Source organism: Phascolarctos cinereus, unplaced genomic scaffold (genome assembly GCF_003287225.1).
Source record: "Phascolarctos cinereus isolate Bilbo 61053 unplaced genomic scaffold, phaCin_HiC Scaffold_4;HRSCAF=312, whole genome shotgun sequence".
Taxonomy (NCBI): Eukaryota; Metazoa; Chordata; class Mammalia; order Diprotodontia; family Phascolarctidae; genus Phascolarctos; species Phascolarctos cinereus.
In genome coordinates, this window is record NW_027555847.1 from 165786870 (window position 1) to 165807132 (window position 20263).

Consider the following 20263-nt stretch of genomic DNA (forward strand, 5'->3'; position numbering starts at 1 on the left):
TCTTCCTCCTCCTCCTCTTTCTTCTTCTTCTTTCTTTTCCTTCTTCTTCTTTCTTTTCCTTCTCCTTCTCTTCCACCTCCTCCACCTCTTCCACTTCAGAACCACAGAATTTTTAAAATAGAAGGCATGCCAGTGCTATTGTAAAAATGTAAATACTGTAATATTTACTGGAAGGTGTCCCCATTTTAACATTTTCAACAAGTCGTCATAAATCTTCCCCCTGAAGACCTTCAAAAAGGAGGAAACCATCCAGTACACTTTTGAATAGCTCTATTAGGAAACTGCTGATGGCAGATCTCAATTTGCCTCTTTACAGCTTCTACACAGTGAAGCAGTGTAAGGAAGAGATGCAAGCAACCCCCAGATTATTGCTGCCACTGCTGCAACCCAAGGCCAGACTTTGCTACTACTCCACGCCTGCCTTAACTTCATCACCACCATGCCCAAGAGAAAGGCTGAAAGAGATGCTAAGCGAGGTAAGACCAAGGTTAAGGACAAACCACAGAAATCAGCATGGTTACCTGTGAAACCTGCCCCTCCAAAGCCAGTAACCAAAACCAAAAAGGCACTTGCAAAGAAGGGGAGAGAAGTCATCCAAAGAGAAAGAGTGAGTAGGGTAAAGATGGGAACAACCCTGCAGAATATGGAGATGCCAAAATAGGGCAGGCATAGAAAGCTGAAGGTACTGGAGATGCCAAATGAATTGTGTAAATTTTTTTTTTATAACTGCATACTTCTGGTAACTGTACAGCTTGAAATACTATTTTTATCAAGTTTTATAAAAATGCAGAATTTTGTTTTACTTTTTTTTAAAGCTGTGTTGTTAGCACACAAAACACTTTGTTATTGTTGGGGGGTGGGGAATGGGGCAGATGTCACAGATTGAATATTTCAAAAGCTAGGTTGAAATGGGTGGAGATTTCTTCCCTTCCTAGATTTTGAGACAACTCCTCTGGAATGCCAAGAAGAAATTCTCTCTCTCTCTCTCTCTCTCTCTCACACACACACACACACACAACACACACACACACACACACACACACACAATCAGATGCATTGGTATAAACACTGCTACCCTCAGCCTGTCTGGTGAGGATAAGAGTGGATAACTTCAAAAATTTATACTTTTTCCCTGTTTGGCATAAGCAGCAATTTGACTTCTCCAAACCCAGGGACCTATCAATCCCTGCCCCCATTTCCTTCCTTCCTTCCACCTCCAAATCAATTGCGTTGGATACCAGTCTTTCAGGCAATCTGAACTTGAATTATTGCCCTAAGATGGCCTCCTCAAAAGAGCCATATTTCCTTCCATATCTGAATCTTTTCCAATTACAAATTCTTTAGTTTTCCTTTCATTTCTTCAAAGTCAGAGTAGGCTTGTGAAAAGTTTGTAAACAATATATTCTGAAAGTGAAAGTGTCTACCCTCACCCTAAACTTTCTCTGTTTAAAGTATAAAATAAAAATTTTTCATTGTTTTTAAAATTTATGTGATAAAACAAGCATTTCCATAACATAGTATAATAAAAAAGATGATTGCACATGAAACCTCAAATTCATTATGTATAACTTGCTATTCCTTTTGAATACACAACAAAGTTATCATATAACTTATACATGTACATATATCATATAACTTATACATGTACATATATCATATAACATATGCATTACACACATACACACACATCTTCATTGGTTTTACAATGACTTCATGTTTTTGGTAGTCCGTAGATGAGGGGAGTTTGAAAGGTGTAGTATACTGTTGCTGATCATAGCCTATATCCTGTCTGATCTACCATGATTGTTTGTGAAAAATATTTTTAATAAAGCTTGATAAAGTTTGGATTGGGGGGAATAACAACTTCTACTCAGTGATATTTTTTTTTTTTGCCTTTCAGGGTCAAATCTCTCTTCTATCTTATAGACCTTCAACTACCTAAAGATAGACATCATGCCCCTAAATCCCAAGTCTTCTCTTATCCTGGCTAAGGGTCCCTAGTTCCTTCAACTGAACCTCATATGGCATGACTCAAGCATTTCACTATCCAGGTTTCTGTCCTCTATATACTTTGCAACTCTTCATGAAAGACATCATGTCCAAAATCTTCCCTGGACCCAACTGAAGGTCCCTTTTTCCCCTCAGCTTTTCTAAGAGTACATTGTTGAGATAGATAGATAGATAGATAGATAGATAGATAGATAGATAGATAGATAGATAGATAGATTTTTTTTGCTTTCTATTTTACCTTGTATCATACATATTTTTGTAGATGTCCTCTCCCAGTCACCATTAGACTGCAAACTTCTTAAGAATAGGCATTATGTTAATTTTTCTAATTGGATCCCTACCTAACACAGCACCTTACACAGAATAGGCACTTAGTAAATGAGCTGAATTCAATTGCCCCTTATATTTGTCTAAGAACTTGCTACAAAATGCTTCCATAACCATTACTTCATTTTGTCCTTATAATAACTCTGTTAGGCCACTGAGACAGGAATTTGTATCCCTATTTTACAGATGAGGATAATGAGGCTCAAACAAGTTGAGTGATTCACCCAGCATCACACAAATGGTGAATGGTAAGGCTGCTACCCACACTCCAAATCCAGTGCTCTTGACAGGTCATGTCTCAGACCTATCACATTCAGAGCCTGAGAAGGTATTTCAATCTCCCTTGACATTAAAAGGAAATCTTCTCTTGATGTGCTGGGATGTGAGAAGGGAGCAAGGACGGGGGGAGGGGGGCGCCGCGCCTGCGCACAGTGCCCCAGGACCTGATAGCCTCAAGAAAGTGAGAGTTGGCTCTCCAGTCAAAGTCCACATTTTTTTTTTCTGTTTCAGATTTCCCAGCTGGCTGCTTCAGTCACATCTTGTTCTGCAGCCTGTTCCTTCTGGAATTTGATGTGGCTGACATGACCTAGCATGATGTCTCATCTCAAGTGGCAACCTCAAAATCGGAAAAATTGAAGTTTCTGTTCCAGAAATTGCTGTCTTCAGAAGTGACATGGTTTTGAGCATTGTGCCCATGACAGAGGAATGGGCACCAACCAAATCCTCCAGTACGACTGATGGGACTTTCAAAGCCTTTGTCAGCACGTTGAAAAGACTCCAGGACAGAATTCGTTCTGTGTCACCCTCTTGCCAGCAGGCACTGGCATCTGCTCCTATTGAAAAGTCTTCTAAGTTTATTTGATTTTACACTCTTCCCACAGCTGTTTTACACACTTTGGCTTATGGAATTTTTTTAATCCTTTTTCCTCCACACATCCCCAATATTCCCAGACCACAGGTACAGGTTAGAAGAGCCAGGCTGGGGAAAAGGGGTAATCAATGTTCTAAATTCTGGTACGTTCCCTGGGGAGGGAAAGGAGGGAGCAAGCACTTAGTAAATTCCTACCATGCGCCAGGTACTACGTAAGCATTTCATAATATTATCTCATTTAATCCTCACAACAACCCTGGGAGATAGGTACTCTTTATTATCATCCACATTTTATGGTTGAGGAAACTAAGGCAGACAGAGATTAAATTATTTGCCCAAGGTTACACAGCTAGTAAATGTCTGAGGCTGGATTTAAACTCAAGCCTCCTGACTCCAGACCTAGCACTCTAACTACTGCACTACCTAGCTGCTGTAGTCACTGTGTGGCCACTCCATCATTAATGCCTCAAAGAACAAAGCCAACAGTGAAACAGAAATGGATTTTTTTTTCAATGTCTCGGAAGCAAAGGATTAAAAAATCAAAGGGGCCAACTAAGTCTAACTAACTCTTTCATTTTACAGATAAGGAAAATGAAGTCTGGACAGGTTAAGCCCAACGTCGTACATATATAAGTAGCGCAATCATGATTTTAACCCAGGTCCTTTGAGTCTAGAGCCAGCATTCATTCACCTGTTCATAACTTAAAGGAAACAAACAAACAAAAAATTTTAAAGGAAGCACATGGCTTTACAGAAATAGCCTGGTGAAGTTTCAAGAGTGCAGAATCTGGAGTCACAAGACCTGTATTCAAGTCCCAGCTCTGTCTCTAACTGTGTAACCTTGGGTTGGGGAAAGTGACTGCATCTGTCTGAGCCTGTTTCCTCAAATATAGAATGGTAATGTTAATTGATCTAACTACCTTATGGAGTCACTGTGAGGGTCAAATCAGATCATGTTTGTAAAGACCTTTTAAAATGGCGAAGTGATGTGTATACAAATGTGTGTGTGTGTGTGTGTGTGTGTGTGTGTGTGTGTGTGTGTATACTCAGCACTCAAATGATCTGTGGTCTCATTAATTTGGATGAAACAGATTGAAGTCCATCCACACCACCCAAACTGTGTGACTCTTGACCACATCCTTCCATATGTTCACCACAAGGATGGCCTTCCTTATTTTCTCCTAATATTGGAAGGAAACAACAGAGCTATTTGACTGTTCACTTGTCAACCAATGAGAGAACATGGAAGATGCTTTGTAAACCTTAAAACACTATATAAATACTAGCTATTCTCATTCTTGGCCAGCTAGTTGGCACAGTGGATAGAGTGCTAGCCTTGAGTCAGGAGGATCTGCATTCAAATCCAGCCTCAGACATTTACTAGCTGTGTGACCCTGGGCAAGTCAGTTAGCCCTGTTTTTCTGTTTCCTCATTTATGAATGAGCTAAAGAAGAAAATAGCAAATGATTCTAGTATCTCTGCAAAGAAAATCCCAAAATGGAGTCCTGAAGGGTCAGAAATAGCAACAAATTATTAATCTTATCCATCATCCTCATTATATGATCAGTACATCTTCTCTTCCTGTTATATATTTCCTTAATGACCAATAAAAATAGCTCATATTTCTTTTTTTGGTGAAGCAATTGAGGTTAAATGACTTGCCCAGAGTCACATAGCTAGTAAGTGTTATGTTTCTGAGGCCAGATTTGAACTCAGGTCCTCGTGACTCCAGAGCTAGTGCTCTATCCACTGCACCACCTAGCTGCCCCTCTCATATTTCTATAGTACTTTAAAATTCACAGAACACTTAACTCCCTTTGTGGTAGTCAATACTAATATTGCCTAGATGAGAAATAGATGAGAAAACCAAGGCAGGAAGTGGTTTGCCAAGATCACATGTCTTTTAAGTGTCTGAGCCAGGACTAGAATACCCTAAGTCCAGTGTTCTTTCCAATAAACCACAAGATGTAAATTATGATTATGATTATGATTAACAATAATAACCTTTTCATTGGGACAGACAAGAGATCTCTCAATGTTGGAAAATGTCTGAAGTTTGCATGACATAGGGAAGGGATCATGAGTAATCAGGTGGGTGCAATGGACAAGAATAACTGGTCTCCTCTCCTTTTCCAAGTCTCCCCTTTTCACCTCTTCATATTCATTCTCATACAGATGTCACCATTAAGATCTTCCCCTCCAAAGATCCACACTAGGGATCTGAATGAATTCATCATGGCCTTGCATGTAATTTTGATGAATGCTTTCATTAATGTGGCCTGCTATTCTTTGTCAGGTGCAATGCTGGACCTTCTTCACTCAGCTCTCCTTTTCCACCTTCCTTGCTTAGCCCTTCCCCCACTCTAGTTCCACATGCTCCCAGCAAGGCTGGCAGAGTGTAAATAAAGACATTTAGGGCTTGGGTTGAGGACTTACTTCCTTGCTGCTCCACAACTGCTCTTAAAAGGAGCTTTTCCCCAGGCCAATTTAATTGGAGGTCAGATGGGATTTGAATTCAGGGGTTTTATAGCCTGGTGACTTTTTTCCTTTATAAGGAAACATCCTATCAGACATTTAGAACTTCTGACACATGAACATCTTAAGGGAAAGGGAAATTTCAGGAATACTATCAAAGAGGTGGCTTTCACTGACCCTGCAACAATGATTCTCCTCAGACTAGGTCCCTTCTGGTATAATACCTCTCTGTATTTTGAAGCAGCATTAACACAGTCTTACCTAAGGATGGTGGTCCATGCTTGTGGTCTCTGCTACTGGGGATGGCTGAAGCTGACAGATCACTTGAGTTCAGGAGATCTGAGATGCTGTAGGGTAGAAGCAATAGGTATCCACATAAAGTCAAACACAAGTATGGTCATTACCTCAGAAGCAAGGGGCCATCAGGCTGATTAAGGAGGGGAAATCTGGCCCAAGTTAGAAAAAATGAAGCAGGTTATAACATTTGCACCAATCAGTTTTGGGATTGGGCCCATGAGTGGCTACTGTAGTTCCAGTCTGGGCAAGATAGGGAGAAAAAAAAGGAAGGAAGGAAGGAAGGAAGGAAGGAAGGAAGGAAGGAAGGAAGGAAGGAAGACAGAGAGAGAAAAGAAAAAAGAAAGGAAGGAGGGAGTGAGGAAGAAATGAGGGAGGAAAGGAAGAAAGAAGGAAGGAAGGAAGGAAGGAAGGAAGGAAGGAAGGAAGGAAGGAAGGAAGGAAGGAAGGAAGGAAGGAAATTTACTTAAAGAGCGTAGATAGGATGCACCCTTATGAGGGTCTCAGCAGAGGTTAGTAACTGACATACACCAGAAAATGCCCACAGGCCCATGGACCATCACTTTTGCCTGGAGATCCCACCTGACACCTTTTGTTCGTATTCCTCACCTCTGTCACTTTGCATCCGCAAAGTGTACTGACATTTATGTAGCATGTTAGACTTTCAAAGTGTTGCAATACATTGTCATCTTTGCTCTCCACAAAAGCCCTGTGTGGTAGGTCCTACAGGTGGCATTCTCTCCATTTCATCACCTTTCTCTCAAGAAAATAAGGTCAAGTAAGTAACTTGCCCATGGTCAAACAGCTAGGAAATATCAAGGGCAGGATTCTCAAAACTGTAGGTTCAATGTTTTTTCCACTTCATCATGCTGACATTTGGACATAAACCAGTGAAGATCAGGTGCGGTTTTGTGATTAAATGTAGCCATTGGAAGCATCCTTAGTGGTATGTAAAGAAGTCAATCCTTGGGTACAAATAGTCATACTGGCCCTCTTCTTACATCAGTAATCCCACAGTACTGCCCTCTCCCCTTCTCTTCCACCATTGTGCTAAAAAATTCCTTAAACAGGACCAATTGGACAGTAGGCCTTAGGTGTATCCACCTACCTAAGAGTTGATTAGGCTGAAAAGGATTTGAAGAGATGATAGGTGTTCTAGTATAAAAAAAAGTCTCCCATTCACCTTCAAAAATTCAGGTCTGCTAAGGCCATTACCTGAGCCATATCCATGCTAGATCCCTCACCTCCACCCTATATTATAGCTTGACATCATAGGTATCATAAACAAAAAGGCATGGCCAGCCAGGTGAAAGTTGATGCTGTGTACACCAGGTCATTTGAATCTCTTAAATTATATAACAGACCAGGACCATAACCACACAGGATATATCAGGAACCTGACCCATTTTGAAGACAACCATGTGTAAGTCTACCATTGACTAGAGATGATTCTTTTCTTAAGAGATTAACACTTCCCAATGTGATGGGGGCAGTACAACTGCAATTTCCCTTAGGGGAGGTAGGAAGAGAAAGGCCAGCCTCTTGGAGCCCAGAAATAAAAATGCATACATACCTGAGGGAAGCTGAGCATGTCATAATAGATACTGCATTAGACTGAGTCAGAAAGACCTGGGTTCAAAGCCCACATCAGATACTTTCTAGTTGTATGAGCCTTGTACAGTCATTTAATCTATCAGACTAATAATAGACAATAAAGTAATTCTTCATTCCCTTCCACTGGGAGTGGTAACAACAATTAGAGCTAGAGTTTACCTCCAACTGAAGTCCAAATTATTAAATGAAGAAATGGGCTTTAGGCAGTTAGATGGTGCTGTGGATAGAGCAATGGGATTTGGAGACAGAAAGACCTGAATTCAAATCCAGCCTCAGACACCTCTAAGAGTTGTGAGGCTAAAATCAGATAATATTTATAATGTAAAGCCTAAAAAACCTTAAAGGGCTGTGTAAATGCCAGCTACATTTACTGACAGTTGGGATGAGAAAAGTCAATGATAGGCTGGAATGGTGGACTAAATCTAATGAAGTGAAATGCCATAAGACTAAATATAAAGCATTTATAAAAGTATTATAGACTTAAGCCTAGTAGAGATCTTAAAGATCATCTAGTCTAACCTCTCATTTTACAGAGGAAGAAACTGAGACCCCCTAAGAGTTGAAATGACTTATCCAAAGACATTCAGGTAGTGACAGAAACAGAATCCTAATCTGTCAATACTTTATAAAGAGGACCATGTGACCTCCCCAAATCTTACAGCTGGAGTCAAAAAGTCACCACATAAATAAAGAATAGAAGAGCCACAGCTAGACAATAGTTCATAAGAGAACACATTTGCAAGCTTTAGAGGGCTCCAAGCTCCATAGTGTGACAAGAGAGCCCAACAAAAGCTGAAGCGATCTTGTTGTTCAGTCCTTTCAGTCATGCCCAACCTATTTGGGTTTTGTTTGCTTGTTTGTTTGTTTGTTTGTTTCATTTATTTATTTTCCAGAGATATTGGAGTGGTTTGCCATTTCCTTCTCCAGCTCAATCTACAGAAAAGAAAACTGAGCAGAGTTAAGTGACTTACCCAGGGTCATACAGCTGGTAAGTATCTGAGGCTAGATTTTGATTTAGGTCTTCCTGACTCCAGGCCTGGCAACTCTATCCGCTGCACCCTCTAGTTGCCCCCAAGCGATCTTAGGGTTGCAAGAGAAACAGAGGACCTCAGTGGTGAGAACAAAGACCACAGCCAGGATAATAACCTTGGAGAATAAGAAAGTGTGGTTGAAGGTACTGATTACTTTCAATCTAGAAAAGAGGTTTTGGATGTGTGTGTGTGTGTGTGTGTGTGTGTGTGTGTGTGTGTGTGTGTGGTGTGTGTCCAGGGTGGGGGGATGGACATAGGAACTGTCATCAAGGATTAGAAGTGCTGTCTTGTAGCATTAGACTCACCTGGCTTGGCCCCAGAGGTCAGAACTTAGAGCAATGGAAGAAAATTGTAGAGGCAGGTTTAGGCTTGGTATAAGGAGAAGCTTCCTAACAATGAGAGTTGCCCCAAAGTAGAATGAGCTGTCTTGGGAAGTTGGGGATTCCCTAACACTGAAGGTCTTCAAACATTCACTGAATGACCTACTTGTCAAGGATGTATTGAGAAGGGATCCCTCTTCCAATACAGATCAGATGCAAATTAGATGGCCTCTGAGGTCCTTTCCTACTCTCAAAGTCTGGAATACTACAAAGTGTCTTCTCCATCATCATACAACTAGCGATGGCAGAACTGGAATTCAAATACAAGTCTTCCAATGAACAAAACAGGAGTACAATGCTGTCCCTAAATTATGAGACTTGAAGAGCTCCAACAATGCTTTTTACCCCAAATCTCTGCTCCCTCCAACCCAGCTCTGCTATCCTTTTATGTAGGGGTATTGTTGCCTAGTGGACAGACTACTGGACCTGGAGTCAGGAAGACCTGAATTTGAATCCGAATTTGAACATTTATTCCTTGTGTAACCCTAGGCCAGAGACTTACCTTTCCTAAACTCAATTTCTTCAACTGTACAATGGAAATAATAGCACCTACTTCACAGGGTTGCTGTGAAAATCAAATAAGATAGCAGAGATAAGGATCTACATCAGGGATTCTTAACCTGGGGTCTGTAAAGTTGTTTTTAAATTAAAAAAAATTTTTACATCTGTATTTCAACATATTTGGTCTCTTTTGTAATCATACATATTTTATTATATACATTTAAAAGCATTATTCTGAGAAGAAAATTATTGAGTCTATAGCCTTCACCAGACTGCCAAACGAGTCCATGATACAAAAAAAATAATTACAAAAGGTTGAGAATCCTTGCTCTATATAAATGTTAGCCAATAGCAAGGTGTGACAAATTAATTCCTTTGGCTAACAAGTACCCCTTATAAAATGCAAATAGCCTTGGATGGAGTAACCCACTAAGACAGTCAAACTAAATTACATCAGTGTAAGAATGGTCTCCTCCAGATCTTTCCTGACAGATGAGGAAATAAGAGTTTGGATGTTGAGGACAAAAAGTGATGATTGTAAGGGAAGACACATAGATTTATTTGTAGATATCTATATATCTTCCCTTCCAAGCTTCACATATATAGATATATAGATATCTTTCCTTCCAAGCTTCATGTATATGTGTGTATGTATGTATATATATGTACATACACACATATGTATATATCTTCCTTTCTAAGCTTCATATATATATAGATTATTCAGATCTATAGCTATATCTATATCTTCCCTTCTATATATACAGATATACCTTCCCTTCCAAGCTTCATATATAGATATCTTCCCTTCCAAGCTTTATATATATATATATATGTGTGTGTGCACGCGTGCATGTATGTATATATACACACATACACATATATACACACATACATATATACATATATATCTTCCCTTCTAAGCTTCACATATATATATATTATTTAGATCTATAGCTTTATCTATATCTTCCCTTCTATAGCTATATCTATATCTTCCCTTCCATATAGATATAGATATATCTTCCCTTCCAAGCTTCATATATAGATATCTTTCCTTCCAAGCTTTATATATCTACATATATATATATATTTATATATCTACATATATATATATCTACATATATATATGTGTGTGTATGTGTGTGCATGTATGCATATATATACACACATACACATGCACACATACACACACATACACACATACATATATACATATATATATCTTCCCTTCTAAGCTTCATATATAGATATCTTTCCTTCCAAGCTTTATATATCTATATGTGTGTGTGCATGTATGCATATATACACACATACACATGCACACATACACATATATATCTTCCCTTCCAAGCTTCACATATATATATATATGTATATATATATATATATATATATATATAATTTAGACCTATGACTATATCTATATCTTCCCTTCCAAGCTGTGTACATATATGTGTATATATATGCATACATACATATATATACACACACATATACTTATATGTAGAGGGAGACATGTGTGTGTGTGTGTGTGTGTGTGTATATATATGCATACATACATATATATACACACACATATACTTATATGTAGAGGGAGACATGTGTGTGTGTGTGTGTGTGTGTGTGTGTGTGCGCACATATGTCATAGGAAGTACTGCAGCAAGGTAAGGTAGAAAGGTAATAAACCCCAGAATGTCTGCAACAATATAGCTAGGTCTAGTTATATCTCTGAGGTGAGGGGGTACTCGGTGCCCCTCCCCCAACTTCTGTCCTTGGATCTAAACGTTTTTCTTAAAAGAGATCCTCCCTATCTTCCCTAGCAGAACAATGGACTGATTTTCCTTTCCTAGCCGCTAGATATCTACTGCTAACAGGAATTACAGCTAGAGATTTCACCTCCACCTGAAGTCCAAATCATTTAACAAAGAAATTATCCCTATACTTAATGGATGTCAGAGCTCATAGGGGACCAGATAGATCTGGAAGATTAGGGTTCCCTCAGAAATAAGGGGTAGACTTAGGAATCTGGCTAATTGTACCGGCTACTTAAGGTCCTCGGGTGCTCCACTCAGGGAAAAATTATTTTCTATAGCTTATGTTCCTACAATATTTGTATTATCTCCTGCAGTCCTCAACTCTACCCTCTCCTGAGGTTCAGATTTTAGTATCTTTAACCATAAACCTACTCTGACTAAAGCTGGCAGGTGGCACTGTGGAAAGTGCTTTATTCTTTCTGCTCCCTCCTCCCTTCTGCAAGGGGAAGAGCTGACTCTCACTTTGGCCTTAATAGTTTCTGCCTCAGTCCCTTTCCTTTATTAATCTGAGGCTAGAGATTTAATTAGCCATACCCTGATATAATACTGGCTCACTTTAATGGTCTTCTAGTTCACCTGGACCCTTTCTCAGCTATTTTGTGGAGTTTATAAAAGATGAAAAGTGATGAGTACAATCACAACATCTCAGAGCTCCCAGTCAGGAAAATTCCTAATATCTAAATAGAGGTTTGGCTTGTGGTCTTAATTGAAAGTTTTGTATATGTCTAGCTCAGGGATGGGGAACCAGCAGCCTTGAGGCCACATGTGGCCTTCTAGGTCCTTGGGTGAGGTTTTTTGACTGAGTCCAAGTTTTACAGAACAAATCCTTTTATTAAGGGGATTTGTTTTGTGAGGTTTGGATTCAGTCTAAGGGCCTCACTTGAGGACCTAGAGGGTCACATGTGGCCTCGAGGCCACAGGTTCCCCATCTCTGGTCTAGCTCATCTCTCACTTCTTTATATTTGAGGGAAAATAATAGGATATAAGAAAAATTTTGGTAAAGGAAATAAGCAGATTATGTTGCAATATCTGTTCCTGAATAGGCACGAGGATGAGAAGTTGTAGTAAGAGCAAACTTTTGGGAGGAACTACCATCAATTTTTGAAGAGGTGAGTACAATTCATAGTGCCAGGCTGCTTCCTCTGTTCCAAAATGCTTAAAGGGCCCAATGGCCTATCTTGGTACCTTCTTTCTTTGTGGCAACTCAGGCCCTCCTTTCATTTCTTCCTTTCAACGTTTGCCCTTGTGCTGCTGATTCTTTCCAGCTCAGCTCATTAAGTTCCACTGGGGATGGGGTAGTGCCATCTCCTCAGTGCTGCTATTGCTACTGCTCAGCTCTCATATTTTTTGATCCTTCCCCTCAGTCTGTCTCTTAAAAACTATGTGTGTCCTTTAAAGAATACCATTCAAATCCACCTTCCAACTCAAAGATCACAGTATTCTCAAACCACTCTCAGGGCTGCTTTTCCTCTGAACTCTACAAATACCAGAATGCCATACAATCCTCAGATTCCTATGTAACTAGTAATCTGAAGTTGCTTCCTAGGCCATTGTTTTCACTTGGTGTTTTGACTTTGAACTCATTGTTTCTGACTCTTTATCTATAACCTTATCCTGGAATATTCTCATATCATGGTCAGAAGGAAGGTCCAAAATCTCTCCCTGCTAGGATATAAGCTACTTGAGGGTGAGGATTGTTTCTTTCTTTATATTTCTATCCCCACTGCCTGATAAAATTCCCAGCACATAGTAGGCATTCAGTAAATGCTTCTTGATCAATGCACAACCCAGAATAACAATGAGCAGTACAGAGCAATGGAAAAAACACCAGGCAAGGGTTAACATCAGGGTACTGTAAGTGTATAACAAGAAGGGTTTAAGGGAGACCTGGTTTTCGATCTTGTCTCTGCTGATTCTGAGGTCTATGACCTTGGAGAAGTCATTCACCTTTTCTAGGCTTTGGTTTCCTTAGCTGTAAAATAAGGGAATTAAATTCAAGGGACTTTAAGATTTATTACAGATCTAAATCTGTAATCAGATGATCTCAGGGACTCAGAAACATTAGGTCCTTGTGATCATTGGCCCAAGGATCATGAACTTTTACTGGAATGTAAAAAGTCGGGAGAATTTAGGGTCACCAGTAATTTCCCCTTATGTATCTGTGTCTGTATGTTTTCCTTATTAGAATACAAACTCTTTGTGGACAAGGACTGTTTTGCTTGCTTGTATTAATATTTTATACATTATACATTTTATACATTAATTGTAATAATATGGTTTCCTAACACATATAAAGCACTTCATAAATACTATTTCATTCATTTTCCACTCATTCCTGATTACAGGTGTGGGCAAATGCTCATTTCCTTCTGCAGATGGAGAGAACTCCACGCCCCTCATAGAGCTCTATTTTATCAGGCCTAGGCCTGGAGGGATTAGCTTGACAACTGTGGCTCTGAGTTTACTGTGTAGCTAATTATGTTTTTCCCAAATGTAATAAGTCATTGGACATGAATGCAAATATTGTACTGTTTGTTTTTAACTCCTCACAAGTTCACTCTGTCAGACTCTAGCAATTAAAAATCCCGAACAACTTTTTCCTACTTGTTACTTTTTTTTTTCTCATGACAAATATTTCTTTCTCTCATGGTTAGTAAGCTTATGGGTTTGGGGGTTTTGGGGTGGGGGGTTTGGTCCCATTCCATGATTTCAGCAGCAAGAGAAACTCCTGGGATGAGGAACCTCTCTATCAATGCAGATAAAAATAATAATAGTTAACATTTAAATAGTGCTTACTATGTGCCAGGCACTGTGCTAAGTGCTTTACAATTATTATCTCATTTGATCCTCACAACTACCTTAAGAGGTAGGTGCTATTATTACCCTCATGTTACACAGATGAGGAAAACTGAGGCAAACAGAGGTTAAGTTATTGTCCACCAAGGTCACCGAGCTGGTAAATGTCTGAAGCCAGATGCAATGCTCTGTGCACTATGGTGCCACCTAACTGAGCACCTAGTCTGTAATTTATAGCTATGGAGGATTGCCCACCTGCACTGAGAATTCATAAGTTGCCCACCTACTATGTGTCAAAGACAGAAGCTGAACTCCTTTCATCCTGCTTTTAATGTGGGCCCACAGCATACTTTGCCATGCTGATTACCAAGCTTTTGGTTAATGCACATTAATCATGTTTATAGCTTATCCTACCACTTAACCTGGAGTCTACAGAACCCCAAGAGATCTGCGGATGGATTTCAAGAGGGGCCATGAATTTGATTTCTTTTTTAGTTTTTGATCATTGTATTTCAATATACCATGGGCAACTAGGGGGCAAAGTGGGTAGAGTGCCAGACCTGGAGTCAGGAAGACTCATCTTCCTGAGTTCAAATATCGCCTCAGACACATACTAGCTGTGTGATCTTGGACAAGTCACTTAACCATTTTCTTTAGTTCTTCATCTATAAAATGAGCTGGAGAAGGAAATGGCAAACCACTCCAGGATCTTTTCCAAGACAAATGATATCATGAAACGTCAGACATGACTGAAAATGACTGAACAACAATTTCAACATAATTGTTTTCTTTGTAATCTTATGTGTTTATTTTATGTATTTTTAATTTTTATTAATTTATTTATTTTTAGTTTTCAAACATTCACTTCCATAAGATTTTGAGTTTTAAATTTCCTCTGTCCCTCACTTCTATCCCACCTGATACAGGCTCTACTTATACATTCATACTAAGCATATTTTCACATTAGTCATGATATAAAGAACATTTAGAACTGATGGGAAGAACCACAAGAATGAAGCAATAAAACAAAACAACAAAGGAAAAGGAGAGTAAATAGTATGCTGCCATCTGCATTTAGACTATAGTTCTTTCGCTGGGTGTGGATAGCAGTTTTTATCATGAATCTTTTGGAGTTGTCTTAGATTCTTGTGTTGCTGCAAAGAGCCAAGTCTATCAAAGTCCCATAATGTGGCTGTTACTGTGTACAGTGTTCTCCTGGTTCTGCTCATTTCACTCTGCATCAGTTCATGTAAGTCTTTCCAAATTTTTTTGAAGGCTGCTTGCTCATCATTTCTTATAGCACAATAGTATTCTATTACATTAATATACCACAACTTGTTCAGCCATTCCCCAATTGATGGGCATCCCCTCAATCTCCAATTCTTTGCCACCACAGAAAGAGCTGCTATTAATATTTTTGCACGTGTTGGTCCTTTTCCTGTTTTTATGATTTCTTTAGGATATAGACCTAGAAGTGGTATTGCTGGGTTATTTTATGCATTTAAAAACATTACTGTGAGAAGGGGTTAGTAGGTTTCACTAGCCTGACAAATGATGCAAAAAAAGGTTAAGAATCTCTCTTGTAGACTGTATTTTTCTCTAGTTAGAGAATCTCTGAGTTGGTAGAGAACTCAGAAGGTCACAAGATCATAGATTAAAGCCTGAAAGGAAAGTTGATGGTCCAATGGTGTCAAATAGAAATGGGGCCACTAAACAGTTCATAAGGATTCCTAAAACATGCATATTGATGGTTTTAAAATGTAATAGTATCTATGCTTTATTATACATTTATATATTTGTTAAATATTTCCCAATTACATTTTAATCTGGCTCAGGTCTCCCTCTGGAGCATTGTGGACTGTGCATTTGACTCCTCTGATCTAGTCCAAACTTTGCATTTTAGAAATTAGGAAATTGAGCCTCAAAGGTTAAAGACTTTGTGGAAGGTCACACAGGTAGTAGGCCACAGAGTTGGGATTCAAAATCAGGTCCTGCACTTCTAATTGATCTTTCTACTGCCCTGCTCCAATTCCCTCATTTGTGCAATCCATGACCAAATAGTAATCTTTTCTTTGGCATCCCTGCCAAGTGGTTATCCAGGTTCTGTTTGAAGGCTTCCAGCAATAGGACTCACTACTTGCTAAGGCAGCCCATTCCTTTCTTGGGCACCTCTAATTTCTTGAATCAAAAGCAGCCTCTGCAATTTCCTCTAACTGTGCCTAGGTCCTCCGTTTGGTGCCAAAAGCAAAACCTACTATTTCTTATAATAGAAAACCTCTAAAATATATGAAGACAAAACTCATCTCTCTTTAGTCTTTTCTGGCTTAATATGCCCAGTTTCTTGAGTGGATCTTCCTAAGACATGATCTCCAACCTTCTATCTTCTCCTAGGCATCCTCTTTGGCAATGTTGCATCTTGTCCATGTCTTTCCTAAATGTAACATCTAAAGCCAAACATAAAACTCCAGGTACTCCAAATTCCTATACAGGATCTGAGCATGGTGTTCTGAGCTGCACTGATTGCGGCTTTTTTTTTTTTGGCATGTCTGCCTCTGAAACTGTCTATAGTCAGCACACAAGCATTGGGGGATGGGTATGCCCTCTGGGATGTATTATGCAAAGAAGTGGCTAAAACTTGGTATCAAACTGGTCTGATTTCTTGGCATAGGCACAGGAGGAAAGGCAGTTATTGTCATTCCCATTAGACAGATGAGGGAACTAAGCCTTCTAGAGGTTAAGTGACTTACCTAAGGTCACTCACAAGCATAATTGACTAGAATTATTTATTAACCTAAAATATGGTTAATTACCTATCAGAAACTTTGTACGCCAACTCTGCACTTAAAAAGGTCTCTACCACCAAACAAACTCATATAACACTTTCCCCTTCTTTGCTACCTGACTGGCACGTTAACAAACTCATCTTCCCTACTCATACATACAGACACACATCCCTAGAACAGAAGGAGAACTGGAAAACTTACTAACCCACATTTTTTTAATTCACTGCTAGAACATGCATTGACCCTTCTCCTACTTCACCCTATCAACTGCCTACTACATCCGCATTTCCACCTCCCTCAAGCCACTTCCAGTTATCTCTTTCCCTGGGAAGGCAACCAATATAAGGCTACGTTCTCTAAACAGTGAGAGAACAGCATTATGGTACAATGTCAGAAACAACAGCTGAAGGTCAAAAGACCTGGGTTCTAGCTTTCACTCCACTAGAAACTATCTACAACTATCTACAAACTATCTAAATTACTTGGTTGCAATTCATTTAACTTCTCTAGGCCTCAGTTTCCTCATATGTCAAATAGGGAAATACTGTGCCTTGCTTCACTCTTAGGGCTGGGAGGGTTGAATAAGGCAATGCTGGACATTGAGTCAAGAAGATATGAATTCAGGGCAGCTAGGTGGTGCAATGGATAGAGCACCAGCCCTGCATTCAGGAGGACCTGAGTTCAATTCTGGCCTCAGACCAAACACATGACACTTACTAGCTCTGTGACCCTGGGCAAGTCACTTAACCCCAATCGCCTAAAAATTTTTTTTAAAAAGAAGATATGAGTTCAAATCTAGCCCCAAACATTTACTAACTACATGACCTTAAGCAAGTCACTGACTCTCTTGGAATTGGTTTTCTCTATAAAATTAGAAACACTAATAGAACCAACTTCATAAAGTTACGTTGTTGAGTCATTTCAGTCATGTCTGACTCTTTGTGATTCAATTTGGGGTTTTCTTGGCAAAGATACTAGAGTGGTTTGCCATTTCCTTTTCCAGCTCATTTTACAGATGAAGAACTGAGGCAAATAGAATTAAGTGACTTGCCCAAGGTCACACAGATAATAAGTGTCTGAGGCCAGATTTTAACTCATGCTGAGGAGTCTTCCTGACTTGAGACCTAGCACTCTATCCACTTAGTGCTACTCCATAAAGTTATAGACAGGAATGTTTCTAAAGCACTTCACAAACCTTATATATGTGTGTGTGTGTGTGTGTGTGTGTGTGTGTTGTGTGTGTGTGTGTGTATGTATGTATGTATATATATATATATATATATATATATATATATATATATATATACACACACACACACACACACACACACACATATATATAATGTTTTATTATGGAGGTGATTTTGACAAGGGTATTATTGATTCCCTTTTGTGGCCTTTATGTGTATTTGAGAGGAGAGTTTTGGGTACCAGTCTGAAGTTAAACCATTCAGGGAGGGGGCTGGGGGTGATTCCTTCTGAAGACAATACTTTTTCTGATTAGGGTTGCCACAACAAAATCAGCCTATAGAAGAATAGTGATTGGGATTTTGAAGGAACCAGCTCCCCCGGGTGCATGTCAGCGGCTTTGCAGATGTCAGAAGCATTGTCAATTGAAGTTGTTTGAGAGATGATGCTATTAGTGACTTCTCCACACATTCTTGAAAGAAGGCGAGATCAATGAGAGAGAGCTTCAGAAGTCGAGGGCACAATTGCCATTCTTCTGACAGAACTGGCGGGGGTGTGGAGACATTTGGGTCCTGTCTCGAGGAGGGAAAGTGACAGTGTGATAAAAAGGTTTCTACAGGATTAAATTTCCCAGAAACCAATCTGCAGGTAGATGGAGAAATAGGCCTAGTAACATGGGCATGGTGCTGGGGGTCAGCTACGCAACAAAGATGCTTGCTGAAGAAAAGATGCTTTTGCTCTGGCCTTGGTTACAAGGCCATTCAATGGGTTGCTAACTCTGTCTCTCTGTTGCTGTCTGTCTCTGTTTCTGTCTTTCTCACTCACTTTCTCTGTTTTTTGTCTCTCCATCTCTTTATGCCTCTAGGTCTGCTTCTCTATTGCTTTTTTTTGCCTTTTTTATTTCTGTCTCTGTTTCTGTATCTCTTTCTCTTTGTCCCTGTATCTGACTTTCAGTTTCTGTCTGTATTATCTCTGTCCCTATCTGCCTCTATCTCTGTATTTGTCTTTCTCTGTGTCTCTGTGTTTCTCCTTTCCTTCCATCTTTTTTTTTTCTCTTTCTCCTTTTCTGTCTTCAGTCCTTTCCATTTAAACTAGAAGAGGCTCATAATGTGGAGTATATGTATCAATCCATGGATAGATTTTGGGAGTACATGAACATGCATGTTAAAAGAAAATATATCTTTATTTTCAGGAGCCTCTAACTGATATTTAACATTTTGTACTATTGTATTAAAAAAAATACTCATTCCTAAAAGAGGTCTTTAACCTTTACTAGATGGCCAAAAGGATCCACGACACGTTAAGAACTCTTGGCCCAAGTCCTGTGAGCAGGTATGGCCTTAGGAAAGGTCATAAAATAGGTGAAATGCCTCCTCCTCTAGCACCATTTACCTTTTTAATATCTTTTACCTTTCTCCATCATCATGACCTCCCTGGTCAAACACTGTGTACTCAGGTTCTTTATCTCTCTCTTTCGTAGATCATAGAAAGATAGAGCTGAAATCTCCTTTACAGATGTGCTACTCAACTGATGAATCAACCAAAAGGTATTTATTAAACACCTACTATGTGCTAAGTGCTAGGAATACAAAGACAAAAACAAGTGTCTGCCCTCAAGGAGCTTAAATTCTACCAAAGGAGAGAATGTGTATGAACATATACAAGTATATGTAAAATAAACATAAAGCAATTTTTTTTTTGAGGAGAAGGCATTATCAGTCAGAGTGGTCAGGAAAAACCTCATGTAGGAACTCTGAAGGCAAGTAGGGTTTCTAAGAGCTGGAGGGGAGAAAGGAGTGCATTCTAGTACAACCCCTCCCTAGTTTTTACAAAGGGAAAAATGGAGGCCCCGAGACATGAAGTGGTTTGCCCATTGGCAAGTGGCAGAACTAAGGTGAAAACTCAGTTTGACTACAGTATCAATGTTCTTTCCACTATACCATGTTGACTTACTCATTTCCCACAATAAGTTGTTAGTATTGGCTCAACAGGCCTCAGAACTTGAGATGAGAGGTAGGGTAAGATGTAGCCTCAAATCCTACCTCTGGCACTTACTACCTATGTGACTTTGGGCAACTTAATTGCTGCATGCCTCAGTTTCCCCATCTGTAAAATGAAAGAATTGAATTAGATGGTCTCTGAGATCCCTTCTAGTTCTAAATCTATGAACTAATTA

The 20263-nt window shown here is 39.4% G+C and overlaps 1 pseudogene; it reads left to right on the plus strand.

The window, feature by feature from the left end:
* The first annotated feature begins 439 nt into the window (after positions 1-439).
* LOC110198583 (non-histone chromosomal protein HMG-17 pseudogene) lies at positions 440-702 on the plus strand (annotated as a pseudogene).
* Positions 703-20263: the final 19561 nt, after the last annotated feature.